Source organism: Lissotriton helveticus, chromosome 1_1, assembly GCF_964261635.1.
Source record: "Lissotriton helveticus chromosome 1_1, aLisHel1.1, whole genome shotgun sequence".
Taxonomy (NCBI): Eukaryota; Metazoa; Chordata; class Amphibia; order Caudata; family Salamandridae; genus Lissotriton; species Lissotriton helveticus.
Window position 1 is genome coordinate 341,049,928 of NC_136057.1, and position 24,730 is coordinate 341,074,657.

Sequence of the window (24,730 nt, forward strand, 5' to 3'; positions counted from 1 at the left end):
TACCGAGCTCGACTACTGTCAGTTCACCGGGCTGTGGGGACTGACAATACTAAACACAAGGAGATGATGGACAGAACGCTGAAACTTTTCAGACACTCACTCCCAGTCACAGATCTGGGTTGAATCTATCATCGTTCTTTAGCTCACTTCGCCACCCCAGTTCAGACACAGCTATATGCAAACCAGTCTTGACCCTGTGCCTCATGGGAACAGTCCATCCGGAACTGCCAAGCCGAGTCTTTCCTGGACCGGAAACAAGCATCCTGGGACCAGTTTCAGGTTAACAGCCCTGATCAGCCAGGCTAGCTTGAATCCAGTGGCAATGTGAGCAAGGGACCCACGTCTGGGCATACCCTGCCAACTTAAGGTGAACTCAGGCAGTAGGTTGGGGACAGAGCGGGCAATCGAGGTCTGATTCTCACCTTTCTCTTTCTTAAAGCTCTGTTTGACCAGAGGTCCTACCATGATATTCTGGAGCATAAACTTTTAAATATACATTATTGTACAGTGATTTTTATATTTGGTTTTATTTTTGGCATTCAGCACTTTTAGGACAGCGTTTCCCGTCCACCGCGGCGCATTTTGGCCGTTTGAGTGGAGAAACGGTATCGCAAATTAGCATTTGTACTCACTTCCGGTTCGCCACTGAGGGTTTACAGCTCTAGGGGCTGAACTCGGAAGAGTACTTGAACGCATATTCCACCGGACGAGCAGCGGACGTGTGCAGCGGGCGTGCTGCAGGCGCGCCTTAGGCACGCCAAAGGCAAGCCCGTCTGCGCCCGTCCGTGCCCCAAACGCGGCCAGAGACGCTGCCAGTCCACCCCTGCACTCAGGTATACAAATAATGAGCTAATGAAACACAATAGAACTGGTGGGATTTGTAAAACTCAGTTCTGTGTAGCGAATATGAAAGGCCCGATTATGTGTAGAACACGTAGGGCGACTTTGGGTGTTTCTGGGAGTAAGATCGGGCCGGTGTTCCCCGAAGTATTAAACCCCCCCCCAAACAACTACACTGTGGGCTTGTAAATGTACGGTCAGCGGCTAAGAATGCATTACACATTCAGGACCTAGTTACCAAGCTGGACTTGGATTGCCTTTTTGTCACAGAAACATGGCTGAATGATTGCTCAAACCCAGACATAGTGCAAGCCCGTCCATCAGGCTACACTTTAATCAGACAAGACAGAATTGGACAGACAGGAGGTGGGCTAACAATCATTTTTAAAAAACACTTCAATCTCTTGCCTAGCAGTCCCATAGAATTAACAGAAGCTGAAAGTCTGTCCTTCTGTTTTCAGCTAGACGATAGAACTACGTTATCAGGAGTGTTGCTCTATAGACCACCAGGCTCTATCATTAATTTCCTGGATAAACTAGGGGATAGTATCAGCTCCCTCCTAATTAAATATCCCAATTTCACTATTCTAGGAGATTTTAACATTTACTTAAAGGCTAAGGATATTCACAAGACCAGACTTTTTTCTGGAAACTATCGGCACTTTGGGCCTAAAACAACTAGTAGAGGACGCTACGCATGATGCAGGACACACCCTAGATGGGATCTGCACAAACATGAGCAGCCTTTCCTCGGTGCCCCACATTACGCTCTCTTGGTCAGACCACAAGGTCATCCCATTCAACCTAGAATATAAACTTAACGCAGCTGAGAAATCCATGGGACATGCTGGTCCCCTGGGTAGTCGTAAATGGAACAGCATGCTTAAAAATCCAGACCTAGTATCTAGGGCCGAAGCAAGTAAACCCATCTTCACGGGTAATCCCTCAGTAGATAATGATAGGTTTAATGAATGGCTATCATCCCTAGCAGATAACCTAGCGCCAACTACTCATCTCAGAAAGTGTACCACACACAAAGAGTCTGCTCCTTGGTTCACTCCCGGTCTTAAGGAGTGCCAGAGCCAATGCAGGAAACTAGAAAGAATATGGAGAAGGGATTGCGCTTCTGAGAACCTTACTCTCCTAACTACTGCTCTCAGACATTACCACCATCAAATCAAGACAGAAAAGAAGGCCTCTCCAACCTAATTAATCAGGCAGTGGCTGATCAGAAACTTATTTTTAATATTGGGAAATCCTACACAAACCCAAAGTTATTAGATCAGGAAATTCAACCCTCACAAGATTTATGTGACCAAATTATAGAATATTTTCAGCAAAAAATCACAGACCTGACGAAAGATTTTATTGACTCTATCTCCTCGTTCAAACACCTTCCATCTTTAGTGACCACAGGAGAATTCTCATTTTCAAGGAATCAGTATGGGACAGTCCAGACACGCCATCCTCTCCTGCAAATCAGGCTCACAATTTGACCCATGCCCCCCAAGAATATGTCACACACTCGTGGACATTATAAACCCAACGGTTAACAATTTGATTAACTCCTCATTTGAATCCGCTACCCGACAGTTGGAAGATTGCGGCAGTAAAAACTAACCCTGGGCGTAGTTCGCGGAGCCGCACTCCACGGAGCTACGCGAAGACGCACTTGCACTCCGCGAGCTCCGCGTAGCTCCGCGGACATGCGTAGTTGCTTGCTAGACCCGTTCGCGCGCCGCTTTTCGTCTTCGGGAGCGCGGTGCGCGTGTTCGGGGCGCTGCCTGCATGCTCGGGATGGCTAGCGCGCTAAGTTACCCAAGAGGTTTGTCCCGCCCGCTTGCGTTCCCTTATTTCCTGTTCCGGGTCACAAGTCACGTGTTCACGTTGTGCAAGACATGTTCGGGAACTCATCTTCTCGTTCGCACTACAAAAGTGCGTGATCGCGTTAAATATCGCGCGAACCTACCCACGCGGTCGCGACGGGCGCAGCCATCTTGGATTTCACACTCTGGCTATGGTTTTGGGCCTACTTTAGCATCTAGCTGATATCTCTTCAATCCTGATCTTTTTACCCACTTTTTCAAACTTTCTTTAGTTATTACCTATCTCTCTCTGTGCCTAGGTTTATATTTTTCATTTTATTTCTACTTTTACAACTTTTTTTCAACTTTTCTATTGTTTTATTTTACTTCCTTCTTTTACCTTGCTTCTTCTTTCCCCTACCTTTTTGTCTTGAACTTTTCTTCTCCCCTCCACCCAAAACCATGGTGAAGGGCGCCAGCAGCATCGGCGACTCAAAAGGCAAGGCGCCTGTGCCCAAAAAAACCCGGCTGCCTTGTGGCAGAATGCGCCCCTCAGGGGTGACGGCCCGCCAACTTTTTGGGGAGGAGGAGGTGGCTGCCCTGGTCTTTTTTCTCCAGCGCCACCTCCCCTTGACCTTGGCAGCAGGCGGCAGGCCCGGCTCCGGCTACCAGATTGAAGAGCGTCTCCGGCGGTGGGCGAAGGTGCGCCGGGCAGTCTTCCGCTGCTCCGGTATCCGGCGTACCCACCATCAGCTGACCCACCGCTGGGCAGACATTTTGGACCGGGAGCAGGACCTCTTGGACCTGCTTGGTGTCGAGGTCGTGGGTCTTGGTGAGTGGCTACCCAAAAAAAAAGTGTGTGTATAATTGTATATATATATGTATATATATATGTATATATATGTATATATATATATATATATATATATATATATATATATATATATATATATATATTATATATATATCATCAATTGCAGGAAACCCAAACTGTGAGGAAATTTGCCACACGAAGATGATGTACAGCACTTTATTGAGCGAGAAGCCTGCCAGCAGAAACCTTCAAGGAGCAACAAAAGTGAAATGGATCCAAGCCAGACGCGTTTCAGGAATCACCCTTTCTTCAGTGGCTTTGCATAACACTGCAGGCGCTGCGTGGGGAGCACATTTATTTTCAACACCTGTCCATGTGGGCGGGGCCCTCTGCACGGCCCTCTGGGTGATGTAGTCCACCCCAAATTCATCCCAAGTGGGTGCTTCGCCGCAGTTCTCTTAATGTTCAAATATATTCACAAGCATACCATGATGGGTCCTGCCCTGCTTTGTGGCTGCTCGCTGTGGCTGTAAACTGAATTCTCCCTGCAAAGTCATCAGCTTTCTTCGTTCCCTCGCGTTCGACACCAGGTGGTGCCTTCGCAGACCCGCTAGACGCGGTGGGCCATTCCTCGCGACCGGGGCACGGCCGCTATAAACCATCAATTGCAGGAAACCCAAACTGTGAGGAAATTTGCCACGCGAAGATGATGTACAGCACTTTATTGAGCGAGAAGCCTGCCAGCAGAAACCTTCAAGGAGCAACAAAAGTGAAATGGATCCAAGCCAGACGCGTTTCAGGAATCACCCTTTCTTCAGTGGCTTTGCATAACACTGCAGGCGCTGCGTGGGGAGCACATTTATTTTCAACACCTGTCCATGTGGGCGGGGCCCTCTGCACGGCCCTCTGGGTGATGTAGTCCACCCCAAATTCATCCCAAGTGGGTGCTTCGCCGCAGTTCTCTTAATGTTCAAATATATTCACAAGCATACCATGATGGGTCCTGCCCTGCTTTGTGGCTGCTCGCTGTGACTGTAAACTGAATTCTCCCTGCAAAGTCATCAGCTTTCTTCGTTCCCTCGCGTTCGACACCAGGTGGTGCCTTCGCAGACCCGCTAGACGCGGTGGGCCATTCCTCGCGACCGGGGCACGGCCGCTATAAACCATCAATTGCAGGAAACCCAAACTGTGAGGAAATTTGCCACACGAAGATGATGTACAGCACTTTATTGAGCGAGAAGCCTGCCAGCAGAAACCTTCAAGGAGCAACAAATGTGAAATGGATCCAAGCCAGATACGTTTCAGGAATCACCCTTTCTTCAGTGGCTTTGCATAACACTGCAGGCGCTGCGTGGGGAGCACATTTATTTTCAACACCTGTCCATGTGGGCGGGGCCCTCTGCACGGCCCTCTGGGTGATGTAGTCCACCCCAAATTCATCCCAAGTGGGTGCTTCGCCGCAGTTCTCTTAATGTTCAAATATATTCACAAGCATACCATGATGGGTCCTGCCCTGCTTTGTGGCTGCTCGCTGTGGCTGTAAACTGAATTCTCCCTGCAAAGTCATCAGCTTTCTTCGTTCCCTCGCGTTCGACACCAGGTGGTGCCTTCGCAGACCCGCTAGACGCGGTGGGCCATTCCTCGCAACCGGGGCACGGCCGCTATAAACCATCAATTGCAGGAAAACCCAAACTGTGAGGAAATTTGCCACACGAAGATGATGTACAGCACTTTATTGAGCGAGAAGCCTGCCAGCAGAAACCTTCAAGGAGCAACAAAAGTGAAATGGATCCAAGCCAGACGCGTTTCAGGAATCACCCTTTCTTCAGTGGCTTTGCATAACACTGCAGGCGCTGCGTGGGGAGCACATTTATTTTCAACACCTGTCCATGTGGGCGGGGCCCTCTGCACGGCCCTCTGGGTGATGTAGTCCACCCCAAATTCATCCCAAGTGGGTGCTTCGCCGCAGTTCTCTTAATGTTCAAATATATTCACAAGCATACCATGATGGGTCCTGCCCTGCTTTGTGGCTGCTCGCTGTGGCTGTAAACTGAATTCTCCCTGCAAAGTCATCAGCTTTCTTCGTTCCCTCGCGTTCGACACCAGGTGGTGCCTTTGCAGACCCGCTAGACACGGTGGGCCATTCCTCGCGACCGGGGCACGGCCGCTATAAACCATCAATTGCAGGAAACCCAAACTGTGAGGAAATTTGCCACACGAAGATGATGTACAGCACTTTATTGAGCGAGAAGCCTGCCAGCAGAAACCTTCAAGGAGCAACAAAAGTGAAATGGATCCAAGCCAGACGCGTTTCAGGAATCACCCTTTCTTCAGTGGCTTTGCATAACACTGCAGGCGCTGCGTGGGGAGCACATTTATTTTCAACACCTGTCCATGTGGGCGGGGCCCTCTGCACGGCCCTCTGGGTGATGTAGTCCACCCCAAATTCATCCCAAGTGGGTGCTTCGCCGCAGTTCTCTTAATGTTCAAATATATTCACAAGCATACCATGATGGGTCCTGCCCTGCTTTGTGGCTGCTCGCTGTGGCTGTAAACTGAATTCTCCCTGCAAAGTCATCAGCTTTCTTCGTTCCCTCGCGTTCGACACCAGGTGGTGCCTTCACAGACCCGCTAGACGCGGTGGGCCATTCCTCGCGACCGGGGCACGGCCGCTATAAACCATCAATTGCAGGAAACCCAAACTGTGAGGAAATTTGCCACACGAAGATGATGTACAGCACTTTATTGAGCGAGAAGCCTGCCAGCAGAAACCTTCAAGGAGCAACAAAAGTGAAATGGATCCAAGCCAGACGCGTTTCAGGAATCACCCTTTCTTCAGTGGCTTTGCATAACACTGCAGGCGCTGCGTGGGGAGCACATTTATTTTCAACACCTGTCCATGTGGGCGGGGCCCTCTGCACGGCCCTCTGGGTGATGTAGTCCACCCCAAATTCATCCCAAGTGGGTGCTTCGCCGCAGTTCTCTTAATGTTCAAATATATTCACAAGCATACCATGATGGGTCCTGCCCTGCTTTGTGGCTGCTCGCTGTGGCTGTAAACTGAATTCTCCCTGCAAAGTCATCAGCTTTCTTCGTTCCCTCGCGTTCGACACCAGGTGGTGCCTTCGCAGACCCGCTAGACGCGGTGGGCCATTCCTCGCGACCGGAGCACGGCCGCTATAAACCATCAATTGCAGGAAACCCAAACTGTGAGGAAATTTGCCACATGAAGATGATGTACAGCACTTTATTGAGCGAGAAGCCTGCCAGCAGAAACCTTCAAGGAGCAACAAAAGTGAAATGGATCCAAGCCAGATGCGTTTCAGGAATCACCCTTTCTTCAGTGGCTTTGCATAACACTGCAGGCGCTGCGTGGGGAGCACATTTATTTTCAACACCTGTCCATGTGGGCGGGGCCCTCTGCACGGCCCTCTGGGTGATGTAGTCCACCCCAAATTCATCCCAAGTGGGTGCTTCGCCGCAGTTCTCTTAATGTTCAAATATATTCACAAGCATACCATGATGGGTCCTGCCCTGCTTTGTGGCTGCTCGCTGTGGCTGTAAACTGAATTCTCCCTGCAAAGTCATCAGCTTTCTTCGTTCCCTCGCGTTCGACACCAGGTGGTGCCTTCGCAGACCCGCTAGACGCGGTGGGCCATTCCTCGCGACCGGGGCACGGCCGCTATAAACCATCAATTGCAGGAAAACCCAAACTGTGAGGAAATTTGCCACACGAAGATGATGTACAGCACTTTATTGAGCGAGAAGCCTGCCAGCAGAAACCTTCAAGGAGCAACAAAAGTGAAATGGATCCAAGCCAGACGCGTTTCAGGAATCACCCTTTCTTCAGTGGCTTTGCATAACACTGCAGGCGCTGCGTGGGGAGCACATTTATTTTCAACACCTGTCCATGTGGGCGGGGCCCTCTGCACGGCCCTCTGGGTGATGTAGTCCACCCCAAATTCATCCCAAGTGGGTGCTTCGCCACAGTTCTCTTAATGTTCAAATATATTCACAAGCATACCATGATGGGTCCTGCCCTGCTTTGTGGCTGCTCGCTGTGGCTGTAAACTGAATTCTCCCTGCAAAGTCATCAGCTTTCTTCGTTCCCTCGCGTTCGACACCAGGTGGTGCCTTTGCAGACCCGCTAGACACGGTGGGCCATTCCTCGCGACCGGGGCACGGCTGCTATAAACCATCAATTGCAGGAAACCCAAACTGTGAGGAAATTTGCCACACGAAGATGATGTACAGCACTTTATTGAGCGAGAAGCCTGCCAGCAGAAACCTTCAAGGAGCAACAAAAGTGAAATGGATCCAAGCCAGACGCGTTTCAGGAATCACCCTTTCTTCAGTGGCTTTGCATAACACTGCAGGCGCTGCGTGGGGAGCACATTTATTTTCAACACCTGTCCATGTGGGCGGGGCCCTCTGCACGGCCCTCTGGGTGATGTAGTCCACCCCAAATTCATCCCAAGTGGATGCTTCGCCGCAGTTCTCTTAATGTTCAAATATATTCACAAGCATACCATGATGGGTCCTGCCCTGCTTTGTGGCTGCTCGCTGTGGCTGTAAACTGAATTCTCCCTGCAAAGTCATCAGCTTTCTTCGTTCCCTCGCGTTCGACACCAGGTGGTGCCTTCGCAGACCCGCTAGACGCAGTGGGCCATTCCTCGCGACTGGGGCACGGCCGCTATAAACCATCAATTGCAGGAAACCCAAACTGTGAGGAAATTTGCCACACGAAGATGATGTACAGCACTTTATTGAGCGAGAAGCCTGCCAGCAGAAACCTTCAAGGAGCAACAAAAGTGAAATGGATCCAAGCCAGACGCGTTTCAGGAATCACCCTTTCTTCAGTGGCTTTGCATAACACTGCAGGCGCTGCGTGGGGAGCACATTTATTTTCAACACCTGCCCATGTGGGCGGGGCCCTCTGCACGGCCCTCTGGGTGATGTAGTCCACCCCAAATTCATCCCAAGTGGGTGCTTGCACACAGCGCCTGCAGTGTTATGCAAAGCCACTGAAGAAAGGGTGATTCCTGAAACACGTCTGGCTTGGATCCATTTCACTTTTGTTGCTCCTTGAAGGTTTCTGCTGGCAGGCTTCCCGCTCAATAAAGTGCTGTACATCATCTTCATGTGGCAAATTTCCTCACAGTTTGGGTTTCCTGCAATTGATGGTATATATATATATAAATATCCCATCCGGGGCCCGCCTTTGAGAAAGCGGCAGGGTTCTAAAGCGAACTCGTCTGGTTGGAATATATAAATATATATATATCTCTATTGTAGTATAAGTATTGTTATTGTATCTTTCTAAATCTTGGCTGAATAAGTAACGCGATGAGTGGTGCTCCTAGTTACATTTCCGATGTATTCCGTTATATCTACTGTAATTGTATGACACTGGTCTGTGCTGCTCTTCTTCACTGACTCTTGCGTGTTGTTTCAACTTGGCGCTAGCTTTTGCTGTTTATTGATGTGAGATTTTCTTTATTGTAGAGAACTGAAGTTAGTTAATGCTATTAATAGAGTCTTGTCCTTCCTTTGTCCGTCAGTGAAATAGCGGTGGATGGATAAATTGTACGTAGTTTGCATATTGTATCATTTTTTTCACAGCCTTCTCTTCTGCATGAATCCTCCTCTGGCAATGAATGCTAAAGTTACTTTACCTCAGCCAGGGCCGGCTTTCGCATGTGCAAGCTGTGCAAGTGCACAGGGCCACCAAACGCCAGGGGCCACCACATCAATATATATCCTTAATTTAATAATCCTCTGAGGATGGACGGATACATATTTGCGTGGCGGCCCCTTGCAGGGATTTGGTGCCTCCGGCTCTGTTCCACTTCCAAACACCCTGACTCCCCCCACTTCACTGGCCTCCGTGCTCCGCCCCGTCCTCCTCTTCCGGGGCCCCCTACCTACGCTCCATGCCCAGGACCACCATGAGCCTAGAGCTGCCCCTGCCTTAGCCCTCCATAGAACTGATGTAGTTTGTTTAGTGAGTGGGTAGGCTTAGCAGCAGTAGCATTCAGTCAGTAGCCGAACTATCTATGCATTTTGCTGGGAAAAATAAAAAAGAAATGCCTACTTACAGATAATTGCTTACCCCATTCTTGAATCGGTGGTGTTGTTCAGGTGTTACTGCCTCTGTGTTACTTAGTAATCTGCAAGCAGAATGTTTATGGAACATTTGAGTTGTTTTCTCCAAGTATACAGTCAGTGAATCCTGCAAGGCAGTAGTCATGGTAGATCAATGTTTGTTTCTTTTAATGATCTAGCAGTGTTTTTTTAAATGATGTCTATGTTTCACAGCACTCAATGTTTTTCTCTTTCTTTATTATTTCTTACATGAACCACAGAACCCAGGGGCAAGCAGAAGGCTGGGACCGAGTCGGCGGGTGAACCACAGGCACAGAGCTCCTCTACTGAGGATCCTGCTGCTGTCCCCAGTAAGTCCAACAGTGCTTTCTTTTGGAACAATGATATTTCCCTAACTTTCTAACTGAGCTTTTTTTTCCAACCGATTAATGACATTTCCTTCCTAAATAAATTTTGACAAATGCTTTTTTGATTTTCATTATGTTTTCAAAATTTTGGGTATCTGTCCCTGCCTTTCTGTTTCTTCAAAGAGCCTCTGCTATGACTCTCTGTGCTACTACTAGTATTAGACTGTCTGTAGGTAAGCTTGCCCTGTTGCCCACTCTTTAGTTAGGGTATTAATCTTTTTAAAAAATCTGTGATAGAATAGCTGTAGGCACAGGGTCCACTCCTGTCTTATGCTTTTTCCTCTGTAATGTCTCTGCTTTGCCAATTGACACCAACCAAGTATGCATCCAGATGTTGGTCTAGTATTTTGTAAACATTAGTATACCACTACTACTCTTGTGGGTATTCTTCTATGCAGTCACATACATAACTATGTATGCACCAGAAAATTGGATGTTGGTGATAGGCAGGTTGGACCTTACTTACACCTCAGTCACAGAACTCTGAGGAACCCACAATTCACTGAACAACAACCTATATGGGCTCAGTCATTGGTCAATTATTCAATTATCCCACTCCTGAACCCCAATACCAAGATGCCCAATGCTTTTTTATTACACAATCCATAACCTAAGTAACCCCCTTTTGCTCACTCACTCGTGTAAGTCTACAAGACAACAGACACTGAAAATATACTTCAGAGTCAATGTGGTACTTCAAAAGCTTTATTTTGTTAGAAGTAAGTAAGTAACATCAATGTTTTTAAGTTGTTCCGTGAAATACGTCAAGGGGCCCACCAGAAAAAATCCAGAGTTAAAAAAGGCTGAATAAAGTAATCTACATTTGTACAGCTAATAGTGCACGATAGGGAAATGTGGGAAATGTCGGAGACCCCTCACCATTGAACGTATACTGGTTACATATGCCTCTTTTTGGTAAGCTCTGGAAATCTCTGCTTCGTAGAAGGAAATCTTCTCATCTGCCGAAAAATATTGACAAAAGTGGTGCACGTTAGACAGTATGAAATACATTTATGCAAGTTTTTTCCAGTCATGCTAAAAAAAAGGTGTAACCTTTAAGCAAACTCGATTCCACAATCCACATAAAAAAAGTAAATACGGGCCTTTTTATTTTCCAACCTCTTCAGGTGTATGCATTGAACAATCATGTGGCCTCAAAGGCGTCTTCTCGTACTGCGCAACAAGCTGCGAGGTAGCATGCGCAAAACTGTATACATTGATGTACAAAGGTTACATGGTTCAGTTCAAATTTCCAAGGACTAGAGTAGCAGATGAGATGAGCTTGGGTACCATACCATAACAAATGACTCTGCTGTACTATGCAATGTGGACTACTACTGATTACGTTGTACTTAACTGTTTTGCAGAACTCCATTCTTGGTGAACAAGTACAATGGGGGCTGTGCATCCATCTAAAAAGGTGTACTTATTTTTATAGGTGCAGAACCGGTACCATCCACCAGTGCCGACGGGGACAGCGGCGCAGCGTCAGCAGATGCGATCCCGGAGGGGACAGGAGGACCAGAGGCACCTACACCAGAACCAGCAGCAGTGGGGGAGGATCCAACAGCGGTGGGCGATGGTAAGTTACATTCAATAGTGATCCGCATTACTTGGTGGGAGGGGAAAACTTCCTCACTGTACTCGAACTTGAAGTTCTACTGGACAGTATATGACGCCACCTTTATTTGTCATTAGCGAATTTACCATGCTTAGCATTACCACCGGCGAGAATTGATAAAATAACAGGCCTCTTCTATCTGACTACAACTCAGCTGTGAAAGGTTGGTGGCAGACTAAGTCTTATCCACAACATGACCGCGATGGATTAACAACACTAAGGATATCGATTTTAAGTATGATGAAAGGAGCAAGGAAAAAGCACCAATCATCTAATATAGAAGGATACTTTGGAAACAGCAATGCAGGTGGCTGATAGCAGTCGGATGCATGGGTTGTTGTGGAAGCATGGAAAGGGGAAAACACAGCTGCCTGCGTGGTTGGGAGACACACCCAATATCGGTGGCTAGTATAGTCTCAGCAGCGGTGTTTTGGTCAAACCCAAAGGCAAGGGAAGGAGGGGACGACTGGATGTATGGGTCGTTGCTGGTGAAACACAAACCACCTAAGGTTTGTTGCGCGATATAAAGAATGATAGTCTCTACTAGACATTTACTACTAGCTGCCCCCTGTTAATTAATGTTAGTTTGAGACTGTTCCCGGAAGCAGAGTATATGATATAAAACGAGATATGAAAAAGACAGTTGTTCGTATGTGTGTGACCGTTGAAGTACACCCATGCTAATAGGGCAGGCTAAAATGCCGTGCCAAAAAGTCCAACAAATTAATTATATAGGCCGTAGATGCAACACAATTTTTTGTACTCAGCTTGCTTGCTAGTGCTACTGTACTGTGTCACTATGTGTTGAATACATTTTGTGTTCTTGATTTGCTGGGATTTTGGATTACAACAATTCTGTCTCTTTCTTTATAGTTACTCCTTCAAAACCAACAAGAAAGGAGTTGGCAGTCCGGGCCCGGCAGCGGACACTGCAGGCCATCGTTGAGGCCTACCGCCGGCTGGTGGCTCAGGCCGAGGAGGAGGAGGAGGCGGCGGCAGCAGCTGCTGCCTCTTCCAATGCCCCGGCCCCCCAAGCCTGCAGGAGTACGTCGCCGTGGTCAGGCAGCCGCCCGCCGCCGGATTTTTTCATCATCGGCCGCCCCCCCACAACATGCATGCCAGTGTAGGTGCCGTGATTTTCAAAAAAAGATTCTCCTCCGGGTAGCGAGGCTCGAGGATGAAATGGAGGAGCGGGTGAAGCTCATTGTGGACAAACACTTGAAAGCCCGCCGGCTTTGAGATGGACCCTGTTTGTTTGCCCCTTTTTCAATCCTTTTGTTGGTGGGTGGGAATTGGGTGTTGGGGTTTACATTGAACTTGGAAATTTGGTTGGGGTTAGGGGAGGGTAGGGACAGCTGTGGGGTAAGATTTCATATATATTTTATTTTTGTATCATCTTTCTTTATATTATGGTAAAATAAATGAGACACAAAGTTATTTTCAAAAGAAAACATTTGAAGTTTATTTGTGGTTGTTGGGGGTGTGGAGGGGGGACTGTTTCACCGAATAATGTACGTTGTGCAACATCGCAAGGTTTAATTGGCCATGCAGGTCAGCGGACAGTGCTTTCGAATAAAAAAATATATTGGCCACATCTTTAACATGCAGACAGATAGATGCGGTCAACCCTCACCGAGTTATATTTGTAGTATAGAAGAACTACCAGTCTGTCTTGCGTTATACACCTCACAGCAAACTTATCTTACCTGTGATTGCTGATGATGATTGATGATGAAGTGTGGCACTGCAAGGGCTGCATTTGTTTACCAAGACAATGGAGAAGAATCTGTGGTTCTGAACTTCTGTGATAGTAGTAGTAGACAGACCCTGCCAGTAGCATTTTGAGACAAAAAGAAAGAGGCAGTCATTTGCGTGATAGACAATGTGGGGGTAGAAGTACACTCATTACATCACTGATCCAAAACAATATTGCAACTGCTAAACTGAAACAAAACAATGCTTTTGGGGACTGGAAAATAAGTGCAAGAGAAGATAAGAAGTTCAACTGTAGTTGTAGTACTACTCAGGTCAACGTCAAACTTTTCTAAATCATAATGCTGTAAACTTAAACCCAAACAATGACGCCAATTAGATGTATTCGTTGTTTGATGGTAATGGTAAATTATTTGGCATTATACACAGAGCTTGAGTTGGGAAGCAGAAGAAGATCCTGGCCATGCCTTGTTGAAATTTCACTATTGTTGCTTTCACCACATCTGTCCCAGCAAGCGCGTGATCAAATTGTTGGTGTGTATTTAATGTAACAAACATCACACCTCAATGAAACCACGCAGCCCGGGGGAAGAGGGTTAGGGTTTGTTGAGTGGATGGGTACGGGGGTTTGGGAAAGGTTTGAGAAAGAAAAACAGTACGCATGGAGACAACAAAAGCAAAACAATGAAGACGATGATTTATGATGTTGATTATCCACTAGCCAATGAATGTAAGGAATACGTAGGAAAAGGACACGCTGAATATCATTCTTGGTTTCCCGCCATCCAATTGCTTGATGATGAGGATTAGTGGTAAGGGTGAGTTGATGCTCATAATAGCAGTGGGTGAAAAACGTCCAGCCTGTGTGGATTATAAAAGAAAAGGCAAATACAAAAGAATGTGAATGACCTAAACAAATTGTATTTGTAATACAGTGAAGATCAAAAAAAAATACAAGCGGAGTAGTCGTAAGAGAGGACTTTCAGACTGAGGCGGCTTCGATACAATATGTTATGTATAAGTCTACTAGTTGCACATCATTATTAATCTAGAAGTACAAGAAAAGACAGGAGCCAGCACAGAACAGACCCACGGCCCGACACAGGGTTGCCCGTAACACAAACTGCATTTCCCTAAAAATTTGACTGAGCCAGAGAAAGGGGCATAATAAAGCAACCTAGCGTTTTCAAAATTAATCAACAAAATCAATGCGTCATTCTCAGTCATCAATCATACCACTGTTGTACTCTACCACTGCACAGTGCACAGACATGAAGTAGCCTGGGTCTACTGTGCTGTGCCTCTTATTTGTATTTACCTTGTATTCCACTCCAAGAAACATCGTACATCAATCAGCTCAGATCCAACTGCCTGACAGCTTGCAAAGATATGGTGGTGTCACCATCATTATCAGGTGTGGCACGTCTAGTCCAACAGCAACTCAGTCTGTAGTGAGTGACTACGATACATTAAGTCCTGACTGCACCTGTAGTAGTAGGAACACAAGTGCGTAAATAATTTATATTATTAAATAACATGGAAAAATTGGCTATCACGTGAGTCTGAAGTTACTAGTATACTTCAATTCCATGCACATTTGCTCAGAGTCAGCTAAACATCCAATGCAATGCATTGCATCATTCATTTAATATACCTGTCTTGCTCTTGTCTTTCACTGTCAGATGATTGATCACAGATGCTGCCGAGTGCCGAGCCTTTTAACAGTAATGACGAGTCACAACAAGTTGACTTCAGTTGTGGATGCCTGCTCAAGTTTTGACAATGAAGAGTCGTCTATGAATGCCTGCAGACAGAGGTGGTAGCCTTAAGAGTAAGACAGTGATGAGTTGCAGATTTCAAATGAAATAGAGGATGGCTGTAGTCATGACTGTACGGTTCACTTGTTATGGAGGGACTGTTAGAGGCTACATTATTGTACTATACTCCATCTACAACATCAAATGTATGGCTGGCAAGATGGAATTGTATTGACTTGAGTGGGAGTCAAGAAGATGGAGCAAGACTCTGAGGAGTGCAGTCAACAAATGCACAGGCGTGCAACTCCAGTAGGTAAATAAAAAGATACAGTGAAAATAAATGCACAGGCGTGCAACTCCAGTAGGTACATAAAAAGCATCAGTGGTGGGGATGGATTTGGTTGTGGTTTTTATTTGCAGTTTTGCACCAGAAAGCCATTGTTAATAAGAAAATAACACAAATAAAGGAAGGGAGAAAGTAACAATTTAAAAGCCTAGTTGTCAGGGAAGAGGAGCTCGTCCTCAAACTCTGGGGGTTCGGACAGAAGTAGGTCATGTAACCCAGTAGTGATGATGTCTTCGGACTCGCTTTCTTCATCCTGCTCCGATTCACGTACTTTATAGTCTGGTGGTATGAAGTGTTGATTCATTTTTATCATTGTCAGCCTCTCCACGCTTTTGGGGGAGAGACTAGTCCTTTTCGATGTCACAATGGCACCAGCAGCACTGAAAACCCGCTCAGAAGAGACACTGGCTACAGGACAAGCCAGATACTTTATCGCCAGCCTGCTCAGCACTGGCCACTGTCTCCTTCTTTCATACCAATAGACCAATGGGCTTTGCTCCATGAACACCTCTGTTGTGTCATCCAGATAGGCCTGAACCATCCGCTCAGTGTTCATTGGGGCTCGGCTTTGCTGGTCCTCTTTCCCCTTTGCAACAGCAACGGACTTACCCATCCCTTTCTGTAGAAAAAAAGCAGTTATGCTTTTGGTTGTGTCTGCTGAATCAGATCGTGTAGGTGCTGCTTTTGGTACTGTTGGTGCCTGCTGGGAAGCAGCCGCACTGCTCTCATGCTCTGAAGAACTTGCCTCAGGAGTACTTTGACTGGCCTGGGCTGGCACTGGCAGGCCTTTAAGTAACAGCCGTTCAGTTTCTAAATCACTAGCTTCCGCAGCTATGGAAGTTTTGTACTTGGCAACATCCCCATCTGAAAAAGGAATTACTGCGCTACTGCTGACAAATAATTTGTACCGTGAATCCAACATTGTTGCAGTTATGTAATGTTGACCTGACACAATCATTTGAAGCCTTGCGTTTAGAGATAAGCGGTTGGCTAAGGCCTTGGCCAAGGTATATGCATCAACTTTTTCTTCGTCACCTTCGTATGTTTCACAGACCTCCTTCAGCTGTTGCTCAAGCATGCACAACAATGGGATGGCTTGGCCCATAGTACAGTCCTCCCTGCTAACTGCACGTGTGAAGACCTCAAAAGGTAGTAGCATCTCTGTGAAGCATTTAATGAGGTCCCACTGCCACATCTCAACGGTCAGGGCTTTAAGATTAACAGTAGGATCCCCTAATCTTCTTGACATGACATAAGCATTCAGTGGTATGTACTGCTCAAAGAGACGCTCAAGCATGAAATAAGTAGAGTTCCAACGTGTTGGGACCTCCTGGATCAGTGCTTTGACTGGCAAATTATGCTCACGCTGAATGACCCGTAGCAGCTTCCGTGCTTTAAAAGAATGGTTAAAATGTGTGCATATTCTTCTGCAGATGGTCAGTATGTTGCTGACTTTGGCTTCAGTTTTCAGAAAGTCTTGCACGACTAAGTTAATGCAGTGTGCCAAACAGGGTACCCTGAAATAATGTCCTTCTCTCATTGCCTTCACTACATTACTGCCATTGTCGGTGGCAACAAAACCAATCTTAAGGCCTCTTGGTTGCAGCCATTCAAAGACCTTGGTGTTAAACTCAGACAAAATGTTTTCAGCAGTATGACTTTTCTCCATAGCAAACATGGCTACAGTTGCATGTCTGCGAGTATCATTAAAAATCCCAGCAACGTCAAGGCCTGAAGTTAACTTGTCTTTAACACCTGCAAAAGAGATCCAGTGTGCGGTGATGCACATATAATCTGTAGCATCGCAACTGCTCCACATGTCTGTTGTCAGGTGGATACAATGGACAACACTCTGTTGTAAGGCTTTCCCAATCAATTCCAGCACGTAGTAGTGTAGTGCTGGAACAGCAACTCTGGCAAAATAGTAGCGACTGGGAACGTTCCATTTTGGGCAGAGGGTTGCCACTAATTCCCGAAATCCCACAGCCTCAACAAATGAAAATGGGAGAAGGTCCAGTGCCAACATTTTTGCAAGTTTCGCATTGTACAAACGTGCTATTGGGTTGTTCCGCTCGTACTTTCCCTCCTGCCTAAACATGCTAGTAATGGTACGCTGCTTTGTATTTCTTTCAGTTATGCTAGACGGACCACCTTGCATCGCAGACTTTGCACTCCTTGGTGTCTCCGGCTGACTCTGGTGCCAGTGAGAAGTTGCTGATGCGGAGGATGTGGACTTTACCACTCCAGTGCTGGCGACAGGGCTCATTTGTGTACCACTCCCAGATAGAAGGTCATCGTCTCCCTCTTCTTCTACCTCCTGGTCAACCATGAGTGGACCTTGTAGTGCTGTATCCCCACTAACACCAGTGCTCACATTTTTTAAGCTTGCAAGGTGGTTCTCCCACCTGATTAAGTGTGTTTTTTTCAAATGGGTCGTTTGGCCTCCAGTACCATAGTTTGTACCGATCTTACCACGACTAACATTGACATGACAAATGGTGCATACAGCAATGTTTTCCTGACCTGGGTGAACCGTAAAGAAGTCCCACACTGGGGAGGTAAACTTTTGTCTCCTGCCATAGGAAGAGGAGGACCCACTTCCAATGCCGGATGGACTGGAGGATTTTTGTTGAATTTCCCTATGTGACAGCTCAGTCCTAGTACTGGCACTACCTCCTTCTGTTGAAGTGGCGCTTGTGCTGGATGTCGGATGCTGCCGGGCCTTCGCTGATGAAAAAATGGGAGCTGGTGTTACTTTGGGTGTTGAGTGTGTAGGAGTTATGCGTGCTACCTGCTCATCACTAATGGCAGCCTTTCTGGATAGGGTGAAAATGTTGGTCTCTACATCCTCTGCACCAGGAATAACGCTTGTGATGATGACAGTGTCAGACCCGTCTTTATCACCAGCAGTATCCTGCTCACCTACATCGGCCTCCATAAGTTCAAGCCTTGCTGGAAACTTCCTTTTTCCTAGCCTGGTCTTGGGATGTCTCTCCTTTGAATGCTCAGATAGTTGTGGCTGGCAATCCTTATCAAGGTCATCGGAAGGGATGCTTGGCGAAGAACTCGATGCACTAACCCTCCTTTCCCTTGGTGAATTGCAAGACAATAGATCACCTCCAGAAGTGGCTTCCTCTTCTTCTTGCTCGGAATGAGGCTCTACTTCCTGAACTGCCCCGACTTCGGGAGGAACAACTACTACTATTGCGTGCGGAGATGGTGGTTGTTGTTCTTCAGGAAGTACTATTGCGGGCTGTGGTTCTTCAACAACTACTATTGTGGGATTTGGTTGTTGTTGTTGTTGAACAACTCCAATTGCGGGCGGTGGTTGTGGTTGTTCAACAACTGTTGCGGGAAGTGGTTGTGGTTGAACAACTCCTATTGCGGGCGGTGGTTGTGGTTGTTAAACATCTACTGCTGGCGGTGGTTGTTGAGCACTTCCATCTTGCGTGGATTGTGTACTACTTTGAGACAGCGATAAGTTTAGTTCAGGCTCAGTATCACTGCTTCCAAACATTAGGCTGGCTACCTCTTCGACCCTCATCATGTGCTTGGCCCTGGGTTGGTGGCTTGCCCCCACTAATGCGGATGTGCTGGCCCCAGCTTGCACCCCGGACACCGCTGCTGCAGGCGTACCTTTTGGGGTCCCAAAAAAGGTTTTGGGGTCCATACCAGACTTAAGTGACACTTCCTTCTTCTGTTCCTTCTTCTCAGCAACTTTCTTGGTGGTGGAGGACCTGGTAGCTTTCTTAGGGCCCATCTTCTTCTGATGTCAGCACACAGCAGCACAAATTGCAGAGATGTCTGGTCAGATGAGTCACACACCACACGTGGCGTACAACTGAAGGACGTCCGTCTGGCAGTAGAACGGGCGATGGATGGAAACAACCAGCACCTCCTCAGTCTTTTTTTGTGCACCTACAAGCAAAGAAGGCAGAACAACATCAGTCAAACAAGCAGTAAGCCAACATTAACAATTGAAAGACACACAGGCCAATGTATAAAAGACAAAACAGAAGACTAATACTACCAGCACTACAGCTCCCAGCCACATGAAGTCCAGAAAGAACCAATAAAGTCAAGCAGGCCTATATAATATGGACAGAAAAAGGAGGATGCCTGCTAGACATGACAGGTTAATGCAAGGAATAAAAATAAAATACCCCATGGCTAAGAGGTTGTAAACCTACACCGCAAAAACACATCCAAAGGCATAAAATTATTAAACACACAAAAAGTTACCTACACCCCTGTCCAGACAACACATTTGGGAATGCAATGCCATACACACATGCCCTAATGATGTTAATTGAATAGACCGAATGGAAACAGCTACATAAAGCACCCCCGCTAACTACTACCTCTGGGACTCTGGCCTACTGTCAGATCAGACCAAAAGCTGGGAGGCCAATGATAAATGCACAAAGGAAGTACACACAAAATGGCCGCCACCACATGGCCTGGCCACCCACAACAACATGAAAAGAAAGAGAAGACAGACAATAAATGCCTATGGCAAAGGGACACTGCTTTGCTTCACAAAATGGACACACCACCGCCCAAATTGGTCACCCCACCCATAAACAAGAAATCATTACAGAGGACAGAAACTGGAAGTGGTCCATGCTCCAAAAAGAGAAAAGTACAACCAAATGACAACATAAATGAGGACTTTTTGTAGCACAAGAAACACATTCAACATTTTCAAGAAACTTTTATGCTACTCGGGACATATTGTTCGCGAGATTGCAAAATCGGCGTGTTCGGCAGCGCGAATGGAATAAAACGTCGTTATCGCATTCCCGAGCAAGTACATTGAGCGCGCGAACAAGACAAAAAATGGAATGTCGCGTGTCCACACTGTGCGAAGTTACCAAAAGTACGCGAGCTGTATTCCTAAGGTTACCTACTGGCAGGGAGTGCCATATTAGTTACACACACCCAAAAGCTGAAAAGTACCCACATAAAAAAAATGTTTTGAAGCAATCCAAAGCCATACACGATGTACAAATTAAAGATACACCACATAAAGAGTTGATTAACTTTAATGCACCTATGGCTATGAGTAGTAGTACCTCTGCCCTACTGCCAGAATAGTCAAAAACCTTGGATGCCTATGGCAAAAGCACAAAGGAAGGACACACAAAATGGCCGCCACCATTGGGCCTGGCCACCAACAACAACATGGAAAAATCACAAAGGATGTATACACAAAATGGCCTCCACCACATGGCCTGGCCACCAACAACAACATGGCAAAATCACAAAGGAAGCATACACAAAATGGCCGCCACCACATGGCCTGGCCACCAACAACAACATGGCAAAATCATCACAAAGGAAGTACACACAAAATGGCCCCCACCACATGGCCTGGCCACCCACAACAACATGAAAAGAAAGAGAAGACAGACAATAAATGCCTATGGCAAAGGGACAATGCTTTGCTTCACAAAATGGACACACCACCGCCCAAATTGGTCACCCCACCCATAAACAAGAAATCATTACATAGAGGACAGAAACTGGAAGTGGTCCAACCATGCTCCAAAAAGAGAAAACTACAACCAAATGACAACAGAAATGAGGACTTTTTGTAGCACAAGAAACACATTCAACATTTTCGAGAAACTTTTATGCAACTCGAGACATATTGTTCGCGAGATTGCAAAATCGGCGTGTTCGGCAGCGCGAATGGAATAAAACTTCGTTATCGCGTTCCCGAGCAAGTACATTGAGCGCGCGAACAAGACAAAAAATGTAAGGTCACGTTCTCACACTGTGCGAAGTTACCAAAACTACCCAAGCTGTATTCCTAGGGTTACCTAATGGCAGAAATTGACAGATTAGTTAAACACACCCAAAACCTGAAATACCCCACACATAAAAATAAGATTTTCTAAATCAATCCAAGCCATCCATGATTTTAAAATTAAGGGTACACCACAAAAACAGTTGATTAACTTTCATGACCCTATGAGTAGTACCTATGGCCTACTGGCAGAGTAGGCCACAAGGTTGGAGGCCTATGGCAAGAGCAAAGTGGCTGGAAACATAAAATGGCCGCCAACACATGGCCCGGCCAACCACAGAAAGTTAATACAATGAACTCAAGCATGCCTACACACTAACTACATGGAGTACTAGGGTCAGCTATTGGCTTAAAAAAAATAAAAACATTTAAATTACACAAACAGAAATTCCACAACAGACATTGCTATTGCATAATGACCATAATCCAATGCCATCCATGATGTTTGTTTACAAACTGGAATAAAAAATAAAAATTTAAACACAGACCACAGAAACATGATTGGACCCATGGGTACCTCTCTATGTAGCCTGGATGAAATAAAAAAAAAATACAAGTTGGGACCTCATAAAAGTACAGGCCTCCATCAATAATTTAAATCCAGGATTGAATACTGTAGTTAAAAAAAATCTCAAATCAAACAAACACAAGTCTACATCATACTCACTCATACATTACTCAAACTTACTTGAAAAAGAGAATTCCAAATCCAAAATTCCTCAATAAATCCAAGAAAAAGCAGTAATGCAGCCAACACACACAGAAAGTGATCCTTCCAGCTCAAAATCCAAATGAAAGTGAGCACCACATGGACAAAGCACTGGGAGGAGCCTGGTGGACAGGAACAGGAAGTTGTAAACTCAAGGACCCTTCCTCCTTACTCTTCAAAAAAAGAGTAGAAAAAGAGGACTCCTTCCCCCCAAAAAATACAGCCAAAGGTACAACTTTAAGGGGTTTTTCACTTTTTTTGCTAACCAAAATGGTAATTTATTATGGTTTTAACATGCTCGCGAGTTATTCTGTGCAAGATTGCAGTTTCTGCGTGTTCGGCAACTCGATCTTACCAACAAGCATCCTCGCGCGTCCTTATGACGCTATCGCGCATCCAAATGACGTTATCGCGTTCGCACAGTCGCACGGGATTGTGCGGGAGGGTTTACAAACATGGTGGCACACGCGACCGGGAAAAAGCGAACGCAGAACCAAGGTAAGCCATTGCCGCGCACGCGATAATGTTATTCAGCGCGCGAGAACTACGCTACGCACCGGATCGCGGAGTAATCGACAGCTACGCGTTCTCCGCTGAACGCGGAGTTGCCGAAACTCCGCGAGCTCCGCGAACGGAGCGTAGTTCTTCGCCCAGGGTTAGTAAAAACCTTGCAAAAAAAGAAAATGGCAGACCCCACTACTTTATCCAACCTTAGACCCATATTACTGATACCCTGGGTGGGTAAGATAGCGGAGAAGCTGGCTAACAAGCAATTAAATGATTTCCTTCAAAAAGAAGATATATTGCACACCAAACAATCTGGCTTTAGACCTGGGCCTTCAACAGAATTAGTGCTGCTTCATACTACGGAAATATTAAAGTTGGCCTTAGACCAAGGTAAAAACGCAGTGCTGATTCTGTTGGATTTATCGGCGGCGTTCAACATGGTTTCCCATGCTATTTTGAGGGACAGACTGAAGTTGAGCAGTGTTACTAATCAGGTGCTCGCTTGGTTCTCATCATTTTTAGACAACAGATGGAACATTGTGACCCTCAGCTGCCACAAAACCTCAGAAAAACAGCTATCAGCAGGCGTACCGCATGGCTCTTCTTTGAGCCGGACATTGTTTAATTTATATATGACCCCATTGCTTACTTTAATTGACTCCTTTGATGTAGAAGCTATTACATATGCAGACGACACCCAGATCATTCTTACCTTAGATAAAAATTCCACCACCGCAGAAGAGAAATTGCACCACTGCCTAACGGCAGTTATGAACTGGATGGAACTTAATCATCTGAAGTGTAACAGTCAGAAAACGGAGATCATGCTGTTTGGAAAGGGCCTTCACACTCAGTCAGTGGTGGCCAGCCAAAACAGTTCCGCCACCAAACACTGCAGTTACAGCACGTAACCTAGGAATTAAGTTTGATCCAACCTTATCTTTTCATAGCCAAGCACTTGCAGTGGTTGGTATGTGCTTTCACACCATAAAAATACTGAGAAAGTTCTTAGATCTTCTCCCACTGAATGCAAGGAAGACAGTGGCCTGTTGCATCGGTCTTGTCTTGATTGGACTACTGCAACAGCCTCTATGAAGGGACAAATAAAGCTGTTCTGAAAAACTAGAACGCTATTGCTAGACTGGTACTTCGTCTTCCGAAAGGATCTTCATCAGAGGCAGCACTCAAAGGACTGCACTGGTTGCCAATACATAAAAGGATCCTATTTAAAGTTCTAGTAAGCATGTTTAAATGTTTAAAGCCCTAAAGGCAACAGGGCCGGCCTATCTGAGGCGAAGAATAGATCCCTATATCACGCAACGTCTGCTGCGGTCAACCTCAGGCAATCTCTTAGCAGCCCCCAGCTATCGCCTGAAAACAAAAGGGGGTAAACCACTGCGGTACTAGGAACCAAGGCCTGGAACATGTTGCCACTTCAGCTGAGATTGGCACATTCAGAACCTCTTTTCAGAAAGCTTCTAAAAACATGGATGTTTTCCGTACATGACAAATTGGTACTCTCTCTCATATGAGCTTCCTCCCTTGCTGTGCCCCTATATTGGTCCCACACCACACACCCTACAAGCCAGTGCCAAGATACTCCGTGGAGTGAACGCCGCGCTTTATAAATGCCTTCATTCATTCATTCATTCATTCAACACAGCAAACACAAGGAGATGATGGACGGAGTGCTGAAACTTTTCTGACACTCACCCCCAGTCAGAGATCTGGGTTAAATCCATCATCGTTCTTTAGCTCACTTCGCCACCCCAGTTCAGACACAGCTACATGCAAATCAGTCTTGACCCTGTGCCTCATGGGAACAGTCCAGCCCGGACTGCCAAGCCACGTTTTCCCATGACTGGAAACAAGCATCCTGGCAGGGCCGGACTGGAAATAGAAACTGCTCATCGGCCCCCCTTGGGGTGAGGGGGAGTGCACCTGAGCAGTTTGCGAGGGCTGTTTTCGGCCCATTTTGTTACAGGGGGCCGATATTGCTGACCCCTGGTAACAAAAACGGTCCCCCAGGGGCCTAAAACTGGCCCCCACCCTGGCGGCCCACCGGGAAAACACCTGGTGCCCACTATGACCAGTCCAGCCTAGCATCCTGGGACCGGTTTTGGGCTAACAGCCCTCATCAGCCAGGCAAGCTTGAATCCACTGGCAAAGTGAGCAAGGGACTCACGTCTGGGCATACCCTGCCAACATAGGGCGAACAAAATAAACACAAGGAGATGATGGACGGAGCACTGAAACTTTTCAGACACTCACCCCCAGTCATAGATCTGGGTTGA

The 24,730-nt window shown here is 46.5% G+C and overlaps 1 long non-coding RNA gene across 1 annotated transcript; it reads right to left on the reverse strand.

The window, feature by feature from the left end:
- Positions 1-9,567: 9,567 nt before the first annotated feature.
- On the reverse strand, positions 9,568-13,419 carry LOC144769548 (uncharacterized). Its single transcript, XR_013598719.1, has 3 exons — positions 13,299-13,419; positions 10,851-10,930; positions 9,568-9,691 (listed from the first exon to the last, which is right to left on the reverse strand). It is a non-coding gene; the product is annotated as an uncharacterized LOC144769548 (long non-coding RNA).
- Positions 13,420-24,730: the final 11,311 nt, after the last annotated feature.